Consider the following 13,617-nt stretch of genomic DNA (forward strand, 5'->3'; position numbering starts at 1 on the left):
TCCCTGGAGTAGCTCCTCCAGCAGTAGCCCCTCCACCCCCTCCCATTTCATCATCACTTCCAGGCATCCTGCTGGCTTACAATTGGAAGGAAATGACACAACAATGCAACAATGTACAGCAAATAATGACTTACAGTAAAGTCTACTCATACAGTAACCTACACAACCTAGCACGTCGTCGCTGGGCTGTTAATTGCTCTTGGTTGAAGGTTTTCTTTGCGATTCCGTGATGCAAGGCTCGATGATGTCGCAGCTGGCCTCCTCACGTCATTGATCTCTGCAAGGTAGATCCCTCAGGCAGCTAGACTCTGTCGTCGTCGATCCCTCAGATATATGTCAGCGCTACGAAGTCACAACAGCATCCAACTCCTGACACCATTTGTCGTAGTCTGGAAAGGGGGTTGTTGTCAGGACAGGCACTACCAGACGAAAGACGAAGACTCGGTTTGTACAGTTGAATAGGAATTTATTCTGGCTGTGATTTGCTGTATACAAACTCAACGTCCAGGTAGTAGAAGACAGATGTAAGGAAGAAAATGGGAGAGGAGGAAGAAAGAGGAAAGGACGAAAAGAAAACCTCTGCATAATGCAGAAGAGAACAAAAAGAACAATCATAAATACATGCTTGCTCCAATTTGTTCACATCATTGATACACTACTGACTTCATTTACGATATGATTATTATGCGGTATTGAATGTTCACAATGAAACAACTACTTTCAACACAGCTCATAAACCTAACAAGTGATTAGCTTTCATAATCATGGTGGATTATGCACTTCTTATCTGAAATAAATGTATTGGCTCACTCCACTGCCACTCTTCCCCTCTAGCTCAAAGCTAATATCAGAGAAACGTTTAACTCCTTGGGTGTAGTAATCCAGAAGCAAACAACCAGTAAATGTATGGCCATAATCAATAATATAACTGTAACCCAACAGTTAACAAAAACATGGAATTGACATATCATGTTCTTCATATGTAAATCTTAATTGGGAAAGTCACTCTCCATCCAACTCCAGACGTCAATACAATGAACTAAAAATTAAGGAATGTTTAGAAATAAAATGTACATCATGTTACATATTCAGCCATCCTGACTCACCCAACCACTCAAACTGTAATAATGCTGATTTCCTCCTTGTTGTTGTGTCACATGGGCTCCCTCAGATACAACGAGCTCAATGTTGTATCTAAACACACGAAATTCTGCTCTTGAATCAGCACCCTTGATGACCCATCCTGTACTGTCATCCTTCAGCATGGTCATGTCTTTTCACATGGTCAGCACTTTCCCAAGGAAAGTTGGGGACTGACCACTGAACAAACTTTACATATCCATTCGCCTGTATGTATCATTTTCACGACATACACTGTACTTACACATATTCAAGTAATATTCAATGTTCAACCTTTAAACAAAAGTTATAGGGTGCTAATCCCTTAATCTAAACAAACAAAAGAAGCAAGAAGTTGGTGTGGGACTACTTTATGGTGGCATAGGGTTATCAAAGCACACAGCTAAACCATAGTGATCATTTGGTTCCCCAGTGCTGTGATTTGTGTTCACTGTTCTCAGCTGTTTTCCCTGCTATGGTGTCCTTAAATATACCAACAGCATTCTTTAACAATCTTGTCTAAAAATTGTCATATTCCCACATTAGCCTTCCATTTGAATTGAAACCTAGTTCAAGGAGAGTTAACACTCAACACTTTTGTGACAAACATGTTATTTTGTCTTTCTTTTTTTGCCAATTATGTGAAACTGTCTTCTCACATTGTCAAGATATTCTCAAGACCTATTTGGAGAACCATGAGATATGATGGAGGCATACCAGTCCTCTTAATGACATTTCTAGTTAATTTATTATCTTTTTCAATGTTCATCCATTTCCAGCTAGTGTCTTCAAGCGCCTGTCAAAGGACAAATAACATACATTGTAGTAAACTTTTTGTCTCAGAGAGACAACAGACATAACAAAAACAAAATGGCACAAAAAAAGGTGGTGGCTTTGTGACCACGTGGACTAACAGGCTTGAATTATTGCTCAGGGAACAAACATCAAAGACAAATTTTCTGAAAAGTTTCTTTGGCAGGAGTGACTGTCTAGTGATCTGTGGTCATTTCACATGTGATAAGAGGCAGGAGAGTTATTACCTGTGTAGAATTTCTAGAAATACAATGTGTATTGTAATGTGTATGGTACTGATATGATAGTTTTATCCCTCTTTAAAGGGGAAATCCAGTCAAAAAATAAGTTAGTCTGATAAAGTTCAATGGTATAATTTTGATTCAAATCGGATGAAAAATGAGGAAGTTATGACATTTTGAAGTTTCACTGTTTTTTTGGGGGGAAACAGGTCTTGAACAGTCAATATGAATATGCAAATGGCAAAGTGAGTATGTCATTCCCTCACAACTTACCAAATAGTTTGTACCATGAAATTGTGAAATTTCCATTTTTTCATTCGAACGCAATTATGTCCGAGGCTCAAGTCTAAATTCCTATATCTAACTGATCACTATTCTCATTCTGAAGTTATTCAACCGGGAATAACATGTTTCAGACTTCAATGACAGAAACATTAAACTTTCATCATTTTTTGTACACGATCAGTGAAAAATTGTGAGGGTATGACATGGTTAGCGTGCTCATTTGCATATTCATATCCACTGTACAAGAACTGTTTTGCAGAAATTATAGCGAAACTTCAAAATGTCAGAACTTCCTTCTTTTTCATCCAATTTCAGTCGTAGTTTTACTGTTGAACTTGTAAGATTTTACTCTTTTTTATCAGACTCACTTATATTTGGACTGGATTTCCTCTTTAATATGATTGGAACTATTCTTTTATGTTAGAGTGCCATCTGTATTTTTTTTTATTGCATATACAAATCATGTACAACCAGAAAATAAAGATATTCTTTTTATCACACTTATTCACTATGCATGGTATGTACTCATGTGTGTGTTTCTCTTATTTCTGATGCTGTACATTGTGGCAATATACGATTCTGATGACATACACAAAAGATCAGTGATAGACATGGTGCCAGTGTTTCAATGGAGGTCTTGTAAAATAGAATTTTTGGAGGAAGGTAGGTTTTGTAGTAACACTAGAAGTATGTAATCCTTGAAAGGACTGTTTTTTTTGGGGGGGGGGTGGGGGTGGGGAGGAGGGTGAGGGGATTAGAGAGACAAGAGTGGAGGAGGGAAGCAACACAAGGAGAGTGTAAGAAAGGAAAGTAGTGACAGTCAAACGGCAGTGGTGAGCTGAAAGTTGAGACTACACTGTCAAATGGAGATTGGAGAATAAGAGACAGCAGGGACAGATGTAAGGAATGATCGGGGGCAGATACAGAAATTCCGTAAGGGGGGGGGGGGGGACGCACGCACCCCTCCCCCATTTTCTCTTTTTATTTCTTTTGTTTTAACAAAAATTAAAGGGAGGGTGGGGGACATGCACCTGGTGGGCTCCCCCTGGATCTGCCGCTGATACAATGTAATAGGTTGAGAAGAAGGTAAAGTGTTTTAGAAACAATCAAAATATATTTCTGGCCTTTCTTCATGGTGTGTGTGTGTTTTTTTTTTCTTTCAAGTTAGTAATCCAATCTATCCATCTCAAACTTGGTATGTTACAGATTGGTGTCAATGAGGCCATTATATATGTGATAGTATGAATATCTGTTGAATGTGTACAATACTTCAATGACACATCCACATACATTTACAATGTACAGCTAGTATTTGTTTACAGCTGTTCCAAAGCCACCAATAGGAGATGAATTCAACAAATGGCTGTTACTCACAGTTGTATTCCTTCTGATGCTGATAATAATAATGACAGTAGTTGTAGTGGTAGACCTACCAAGTCTTAGAGACTTGGTGGTCCTTCTCACACTCACATGCCCGACAAGCTTTTCCTCACGCGGCCTCACTAAAAAGATCCCCAAAACACAAGTGCATCGATTTCCACCTGCAAAAAAGTCACATTTTGAGAAAAAGTGTGTGTGTTTTTTTTTTTTCTTGATGAGAATGTGCTAAAATATAATATTCATTATGCACCAGATTGCATAATTACAACAAAACTTATTACAGAACCCCCAAATACCACCACTCCTTAGATAATTGGTCACTTGCCTCCCTCAGGTGGCACGAATGAGTAATCTCAGTGTACATCTCACAATTTGAGCTAGTGGTTTGGTGCTGATAAAAACCATCTCGACAGGTGCATGGTAATCATTAATAAAATATATCGATATGCAAGTTCAACAACAAAAAGAGTGTTGGACTTTGTTAATACTCAAAGCTTACTTGTTTTTGGGAGCAGTTTTTACTCTTTATTGAAAAGTTTCCAAGAGTATTTGGTTTTTGATGATCAATCATGAAGGCTGAGAGAGAAATGAAGACCTGATGTCTTTTATCTCCCTTTCTGTTCGATAAATTATAATATATATACCACGAGGAATGTGATTAAAAACACCATTAGGCGCCAGTCAATTGTGAGTCAAATACACTAAGTTTTTGAGAACCTCCTCGCGCTAATTGGCGCTAGTATATCTGATTATCATAGTGTAAAGCAATGAAATGAATAACCACAAAGTTAAAGACAAAAATATTCGGTGAATTTGGGAGAGTGTCATGTTTTTCGATCTGAACAAGCGCTCATCTGAATGGGCGTGCACACAACCCTGGGGATTCATCGGCGTAGCGAAAAAAAAGGGGTGTGTATGCAGTGACTAATTTTGATTGGCTGAAAAATTATCTTGCACGCTATCGCATCACCACCATCGTGGGAGACTGCCAACGTTGAATTGTGTGTGTGGAATCGAAATGCAGGAGAACATGCGCACAAGGCTGTGTGTGTGATGGCCCTTTACTACCGTTGATTTACACACGAATTTGCGTAGCTAGCGAGGTACACGTTTTTGTTGCGCAAACCATTTTATCGCTTAGCCATCTCGCAGCAGCTAGCTCGCCGTACTAAGCACCCCTTACAACCTCTTGCATGAAGCTGAAGTCATGGTGTTGATGTCGTGAGACGTACTGCGAACGTCTAGGAAAATCTGCCTTGAGGTGAGGTAAAGCAAAGAAATATGTCGATATTTGAGTTTTACTTTTTGGTCACTCTTTAATTATTAGTAACTCAAGTGGAGATGCGAAGGAGTTGCCTGTTGATGTTGTTTACTCACACCCACACAGTCATACAAATCAATACAGAGTCACACTGGGACAGGACGGCAAGACTTCCATATGTACCCCCTGCTATGCATCATGATTCATTATAAGTAATGTCATCAATCGCTAACATGAATAAGTTTAGGTGGCTTTGGGATTAGGATTAGATAGAGATTACTCAGTTTAGGATTAGGGTTAGAGTTAGGGTTAGGGTTAGGGTTAGAGTTAGGGTATAGTCATTGATCTCGGTGTCCTATAACCCCGTCGCGGGGCGCTGTAACACAGTAACAGCCCCCGGTACGTATTTGTCCGTATGGGGTCGCTGCTGCGGTTAGGTGTCCTAGGGAAATGCGGACTTCAGAGGAAGCTCATAGAACAATGTACAATGTAGGTGTATAATACTATAGTGGGGGGTACATATGGAAGTCTTTCCGACAGGACAGTATGGCATGGGATGGAGATACTATTATTAAACAGAGACATCACAACTCACAAGGACAGGTGCATGAGTGCGTGTTCAGTGCAGTGGCAGTGGTCTTTGAGACTACCGATACTATTTTTCGAAACGATGGATGTACGTAAATTTACGTTACTCGTCGTTAGTATACAAACAGCCTAGATAGCTCGTCGATGACGATCGAGGAACAGTTCTTCCTTTCGCACCATGAATAAAGTTTTTACTATGTAGGTTCATGTAAATACAACCCGAATGAATGACCAGAGACGGTTAAGTCTCGACAGGACTACCTACTACTAGTACTAGCGTTACTTCTGTGTACTGATGATGATGATGATGAATGAAATGTAAGCCCTTGCCTTATATGTGTGTGCCTAGACAGAAAGATCCGTCTGTCCGGAGGAGTGTTTTATTTTTTTTTTACGTTACCGCTCTCCCCCGTAACGAGTAGACAGACGGAAGGTATTAGTATGTGTACCCATCACTGTGTGGATGTTCTTAACCACTGTCTCTATGGAAAATTGGGTGAGGTATGTACCTCACCCTTCTCGATTGCGTCTAATTCACGGCCCTAGGTCGGCAAATTTAAGCTTGTATAGCAAAATCAACATTTCTAGAATGCACTACACTCACCAGATTAATGAATAATCAAACATTTAGGTAGAATTTGCATGATTAAAGATGCAACTATCAGCCCGTCGATACGATCGTAACAGCTTTTCAACATATGAATCCGTTAGCCAATCACATGCGAGGTAGTTTCTACATGTTTTTTTTTTTACAAAGACACGTACCTCGCATGTGATTGGCTAACAGATTCAAAATGGAGACTTGCATCAAGCGAACAGCGATGTTGCGATATGGACAAATTTATGCGTCATAACCTATTTACTGTGAGTATTTCGATTGCACAATGTGAGAAATTTATCCCAAATATTGCTGCATAATGTGTCGTGTCATGTCAAACTTGTTTGAATGTAAAAAAGCTGTCTGAAATTTGGTTTATCGTAACGTTTGATCTGTTTGCGACCACTGGCAGCGCATCCACACAGGAGCCGGAATCATTGACTTCGGTCTGTATAAGGAGGGGATCCGTGAAGCCAGACGCAGTCTCCGCGGAACATTTCCCCCGACGACCAGATACAGACTGATCTTTCGGTCGAGTGTATGCCTTGACTTGTGTAAACTTGAACACTGCACTAGCCCGACCAGATGATGTGTGAAGCACGTTTTACATCAACTGGGCTGGGCTGGGCTATGTAGGCACTTTTCGATGTGCACGTTGAGCCCGGCGTCACCGTGCGATGACGTATTTTTTACGTTCTGCGCATGCATGAGTGTCGACCCTTGGCTCATCGCCCAATTTTTGAACACGTTCACCCCGGTTATCACCGTCCACCCAATTTACTCGCGCTGCGCTCAAGCCGCCTTATCTATGACGTCACACTCCTCTCGCGATAGACGGAGTCGTGCGAAAGAGCATAATGACTCTCAGGAAATCCGTGCTCAGTTCACCTGTTTTCCTATTTCTTTCGAGAGAATGTTGATATTTTCATTACCCTGGTACATGAAAGCTGATCTTGATACGTCGGAGCAGCAGCGCTGACATACAAACTACAGCCTCTGGTACCTACTTTATTTGCCCACTTTCACTGTTCGCAGTTTGCAACTGCATACCGTAGTCCCACACATGCATTTACACATAATGCTGTACGCAATCACATCTCGGTGCTTGGCCTGGTGCAGTGCATTTTACCTTGTAGTCTTACCATGCATTATGTTTTAAAATGCACATAATTCATCCCAGGATACTTATTCGGCATCTAGTCAAAGACAAAATAAATATTACAAGTAAAAAAAACAAGTCACAAATTCCGCATACTCTATGCACCCAGGCACAGGTAGCCTCGTGCACACGCCACGAGACGTGACGCCCGAAATCGAAATTTTTTCAGCAGCGGGTCAACGTACAGACGTGACACCTTGACATACGCTTGCCCTCGGCGTCACAACCTTCTCATTCACCCAATCGAAAACTCCCTAGTTATATTTGGCACCTGAGTAATTAGAAAACATCAGGTAGTCTAGTAGTGGTAATCTTGTAGAGTTGCACAGCAACCCACAACAATGTGAATGTTGGCCATATTCATCAAAGAAATTCCATAGAGTAGCGAGAGTACAGTGATCCTGTTTGTAACACGCTGCATATTTGCAGCAGGGGCAGTTGAGTTTCATTCATCAAAAAAACAGCTAAAGAGAGTGAAGTGTGCTAAGTCTCACTTTCAGAACAAATGCGGGAGTTAAAACTCCCGTGTGTTCAGAGAAGCGAGAGTACTCTCGCACCTGATTGGGCCTTTTCATCAACGAATGAAATGGCCCCTGTTACAGACAGGAATGATTATTCTAGTAGAAATGCTAAGTTCAGTAAGATTCAGTTCTTCAGTGTGCACAATATCAGCATACCCTACATTGTATTTTGGAAGAAGAAATTGAATCTCTCCAAGAAGCTATTGCTCATGGAATCTGGATGGGAAGCATCCCAAGGCCCACGCACACATGATGTCTGGTAAAACTGGAAACTTTTGCCAGAGTGATTGTTTACGCTCCGCCGCGTGTGGTAGTTTAAACATTTTGCGCGTGTGTGTAGCTGTCGGTGTGTACAATAAGAACTGTAGCTAACTTTAATATGCATCATAAGAAAGAATGCTTCAAAAACATTTTTTCCCCTTTTATTATTCAAAAATATGTTTACTTTTGAGAAGAACTTGCACTTATCAGTACTTACTGTGGGCAAGTACCCGGTAATTAAAGTACGTTTTCTTGTGAAATTATCTGTTAAACCTGGTCTACCAGTAAAGGACTATCTAATAAGTACCAAATCGAGGGTATGTTTTAGCAATGACCTTCCGTCCATGGTTCAAGGAACTCTTTTTGTGGGATACATAAATTTGTGTACATTTTTGTGTTAAATTATAGAACCATTAATTGTACAGAAGATGGACGGTATGTGGTATACTATGTAATTTTTGATCAATTCCAGTACACTATTAATCAGAATCAGACTTTATGCGCAACATGACATACCATTTACTGTATTTCAAATTTAAAAGATGATACACCAGTTTTCGACTTTTGATTTGCGTAGCACCAATAGTAACACATATGTTATTCACATTTTGGCATATTTTGTGAAAAGCCTGCTGCAGTTCTATGACAATGAGTAACCCACTGACGCGTATCTCAAGATCAAATTGCACTTATGTCTTTATCTTTAATCAAGCATTGGAATCCATCCATCTGTGATTATACATGGAACAGTTTGTAGATATACTGTATGTGTGGCAGTGCACTCCATTCACTGTTGCACTGTGACATCCCCCCCCCCCAAAAAAAAAAAAAAAAAAAAGAAAGGAAAGAAAAAGATTTTTATGTATTTATTTAAAGGCATAATTTACCATTTGCAGATGAAACTAAAACCCAGCATTAGTGCTTTAAAGTAGTTCTAAAATGTGAGTTAGGGATAGAAACAACCACTGTAAAAATTTGAATTGGTAAAATCGATGTTAAGTATTGTTAAATATGTAAAATGTGAAGAATAATAAAAATGCTTCCAGACTAAACTTGTCTACAGTTACGGTTTATTGAGAAAAATACAGATATCTCCTGGTATTTTATAGGCATTATCGCGAAAATTGTATGATAGGATGTTTTGTGGTACAACAGACCTACACATGCATTAAATGTCATATCTTGAAAATTTGTTAAATCACTGTTCCCAAAGGTAAACAGGATCTTTAATAGTGGGTCACATACATTGTGTGGCTATCATATTATAGGCCTCCCTGTGTCTTCTGTCGATCCTGAAGGAAAATCATGTCTGGTAATAAAAATAGTAAATTAAATATTGTAATAACAATCTGGTAGGTATTGAAACGTATACTATGTACCCAGCAGTATACCTGACTTCATGGCTTGTCAGTCGGGAATCAAGCTTGTCATCATCATTGCAAATCTTCTGTTCGTTATTTGTTTTGCAAATGCCTGCAAAACACGATATGTTATTACCTAAATATTATGCAGTTCCACACTAAATAAGATTTATCAGGGGATTCAAGGACATCTATTGTTGAAAATACAATGTTCTGGAATGTCAGCAACTTCCCTGGAAAAATGATGGGGAGAGGGATGACATGGTATTTTATGAATAGTTTAACTCATAGTGATTTGCTCGAGTTTAATATTTTGCTGTTCACAGACAAAAGCATTTATAAAGCCCTGTCAAGCGTAAAGCAATGTCAGTGACGCATATAGAATAATCTGGTAGGGAGAGAACCACATAGCTGACTGGTACTTTACAAGAACAACAACAATCTTTCTATGAACAAATGTATTAATCAATGGCCTCAAATGAAAACTCACGTCCCCCTCCCCCCCCCCCCCCCCAAAAAAAAAAAAAAAATATCTGGGTTCAGTGAATGCAGAAATAAATGAAGTAGCGGTATGAAGTACATGTATGAGGAAAATCAGACAATCCATTCAGAAATAATGAATTTGTAAAGTTTTGGTTCAACCTGTTTGTTGTCATTGCTGGATGTGAAGACTGTAGCTGTCACGTTTCAGTCCACCGTGGACAAAACAGAATGGACGTGAGACAATGTGGGGGGGGGGGGGGACGGGATGGAAAAATGTGACAGGCCTTGATTGCCATTGATGCCGAGTCAGATTTTCAAACGTCAGAAATTTGCATCGGCAGTCCCGGTGCTGATGAAAAACCTAGTACCGGTAGGCCATAGTAAAACAGGGTGAATGCCACAAAAACGTAACTACGCATGATATGCTGTAACAAAACTTGGAGGGTGCACTGCAGTTGGATGCAACAAGAACAAAATGTAGTCTAGCCTGACCAGACACCATGAGAATGGAATGTGATAGCTGCATGTTCACTGTACTGTGTACAGCAAGGACTAGAATGAACAAGACCAGAATACAAAGGGGGAAAAAACAGCTAGGAGAATATCTCGCCAACCCATGGCATGCAACATTTTGAGCAAATGGGCTACAGTGGCTACTGGGAACATGGTGTAAACATAACGTGATTAGTATACGTTCTAGCAATGACTTTAACCCGTTGAGGACGGTTAGATGATTTTGCTACAACACACATTTCCCTGATGCTTGCGTGAGTATACTTGCTACAACACTCATTTCCCTTTAATGCTTGCCTGAGTATACTCTGGACTCGTCCTCGATGGGTTAATAGCTCTGCTTTGCCTCCATGTAGAGCAAGTTCATTGTTGTCTGTAGACTTGCTTATTTTTGACAGCATCAGCATGTTTCATCGCACCCTTTTACTTGGTGTGATAAGCTTTAATCTTGATTGTGATAAATGTCAACATACTTACATTTACAATGTCAACAGTGATGATCATTAGCTTGCTCAAATTTTTGATGGCACATCAGTAGGTCATCATTTTGTGCTTTTAAAAATGTGCACATCACTAGATTCCAAAGGTGTAGAGATAATGTTTTTGTCTGTAAGATTGATGTTTGTTGTGTCGGGGGATGGGGGCTGTTATGTGCCCTAGGGGGGTGGGTTGGTTTAGATACCCGAGAGTACTCAAATAAATGAGCGTACCAGTTGACCTGCAGTAATATGCACGTTTATTACCGAAGTAATAAAACAAACAAGAAACCCTGCAAAGAACAAGCAGAGAAAAAACCAACATCATAACACACTTCGTATATGCCATGATAACATCAGCAATGCGTTAGCTTGTTACACTTGGTTCTAACACAATCACAAAAACTCTCAGTTGTTTATCTCAGTCCACGAGAGTTACTGTAAGACTGTAATTAAAACTGTAACTCAATATGCATAGCTCTTCCTCACTACCATTGATCTATAATAATTCCCATCATGGTTTACAATACCACTGAATCGTACACCATAACTGCTTTATGTTGCATCATCAGTGTCAAATGCATATCAACTCCTTCAAATGAAATGAAAAGTTGAACTACAGCTGTATCACTTCCAAAACATTATCAACTGCTTTCATTTCTTCAGTAGCCTTGTTTAGCATAATCCATACCAAAACTTCTAGTCTGCCAAGTTACACATCACATACTAGCATTATGTCATACTAATAATTTGTGTATGAAAACATAAAACAAACTTATTCTCCTCCTACAGATGTTAACCGTTATCAAATCATTATAGAGTCACCTCATTCTCTCAATAAAACCTACACTTGGTTTCAATATACTGGAACCCACATTATTACTGACTAGTAAGCTTAAATGCAACTTGCATAGTCAACAACAAATTGTAATAATGGACAACATGTTCCACTCCATGAACTTGCATAAATGCGTAAGGAAATTGAAACATATTTATACCCAAAGTCAAACGTCACTTGTCTTCTGAACAGGTCACAACAGCTATCAGCCTCGTGCGATAAGCTGTCTCCTCACTGCTGATACACAGCGGAAGTTATCCTAAATAAAAGAAACATACACACACGAATGGTCCTTATCATGGTGATTTTCAAACCATAGCATTCACACCGCTGTATGTCATCTCATACAACATGGTTCTAAGATTAAATGACAAATAAGCAACTATGCTCCCAAATGGATAGTGCCTCAACAGGTGGGCAGTTTCATACACATACCGATACCATGGGCGCGGCCATCTTTAATTCATTGTTTACATGAGAGCGCCCCCTAAGTCAAATGTTTTCCATCCGCACGATAACTTCTGAAGGATGTGCATTCATGCCAACCTCACGTGTTGTCTGGCACCTACATGTGCTCTAGCTAACTTGCTCACATTCGTGAAAGTCTGATGTACCATACATACTCTAATCATATGAACATGACATTTAAATGAGCCAATAATAATGATTACTACAACTTCCATTCATGCAAACCAATATTCTCCCACTTTACAAACTCCATCGCATGGTGTAAATCACGCAACTTCACTCCCACTACTCTATGCAAAGTGTGTGGCTGAGTGCACTGCTGTGTACTCTGCATGCAGCTAACACACAGGGTCAATGGCTAAGAGGACAATGACTCCGTTCACCTCAACATTTCATCTACTCTATAAAGCCGCAATATGCATTCACATTACTTTTAAACTTCACACACAGTAAGCATAATGCATACATAAATCATGTACCCAACAAAAATATCATTCAAAAAACGAAATACAAGCCTACTTACAGCAGATTTCCTCCACGTGACCTGTGATTGCCTCTCCCCTTCTCTGCAGAGCAAGGTGCAATGCCCCAGACCACCGGAACTGTTTGGCTCAACACTTTCTGTGACTGATCACTCACCAAAATATCACTCCTCCTTCCAGTAAAAATCATATTCCTGGTTATTATTTTCATATTCTGAATAACCTTAACTATAATTTACAAAGCACATGCTCATTCTTTTCTCTCCCATAGCATATCTAACCCTCAACATTAATCAACAAACAGAACTATATTTTGTAACACGTGCAAGTACACATGCCCCAAAGTGGTGAAGTGAAACTAGCTGGGGAATTAGTAGCATGGGATGGCATTCCCATGGCAACTGTATGCTGCCACTGGCTAGTCCTTATCTCTCTCCAAAAACAACAGAGTGTTTGTTTCCCTGTGTGGCACTCTGTAATAAACCCTATAGGCAAACCGAGCCTGTGCAATATAATACACTTTCTCATCACAAAATTCTGTCCTCTGACATCTTCCCCGCTTGGGGAACATTCGTCTCGATTGTTCCATAACATTCATTCTGGTAAGAATAGAAAGCATACAAACACCTTTAAACTATTCTCCCATATACTGGTAAGTCACTGAATTATCCATACCAACATTGGAACGGCACCTTTGGAATCCAAATGAAATTCCACCACTGCCTACACAAAACCACCTCCATGACAGTTAGTGCACAGCTTATAAAAGTACACTAATGTGCAGGATAAA

The 13,617-nt window shown here is 39.8% G+C and overlaps 1 protein-coding gene across 2 annotated transcripts in view; it reads left to right on the top strand.

Annotated features, from left to right (window-relative positions):
* The first annotated feature begins 5,039 nt into the window (after positions 1–5,039).
* The window catches only part of LOC139734868 (FAD-dependent oxidoreductase domain-containing protein 1-like), a 43,911-nt gene continuing 35,333 nt past the window's right edge, over positions 5,040–13,617 (top strand). Inside the window, exon 1 of one of the 2 annotated variants that reach the window (XM_071645659.1) lies at positions 5,040–5,084. The gene's annotated coding sequence lies outside the window, so the exon portion shown is untranslated. The remainder of the gene's footprint in view (positions 5,085–13,617) is intronic. The other variant, XM_071645652.1, reaches the window with a different exon arrangement.

The sequence above is a fragment of the Diadema antillarum genome, unplaced genomic scaffold (genome assembly GCF_040938485.1).
Source record: "Diadema antillarum isolate AM-2024a unplaced genomic scaffold, OU_Dant_1.0 scf00000027, whole genome shotgun sequence".
NCBI classification, from domain to species: Eukaryota; Metazoa; Echinodermata; class Echinoidea; order Diadematoida; family Diadematidae; genus Diadema; species Diadema antillarum.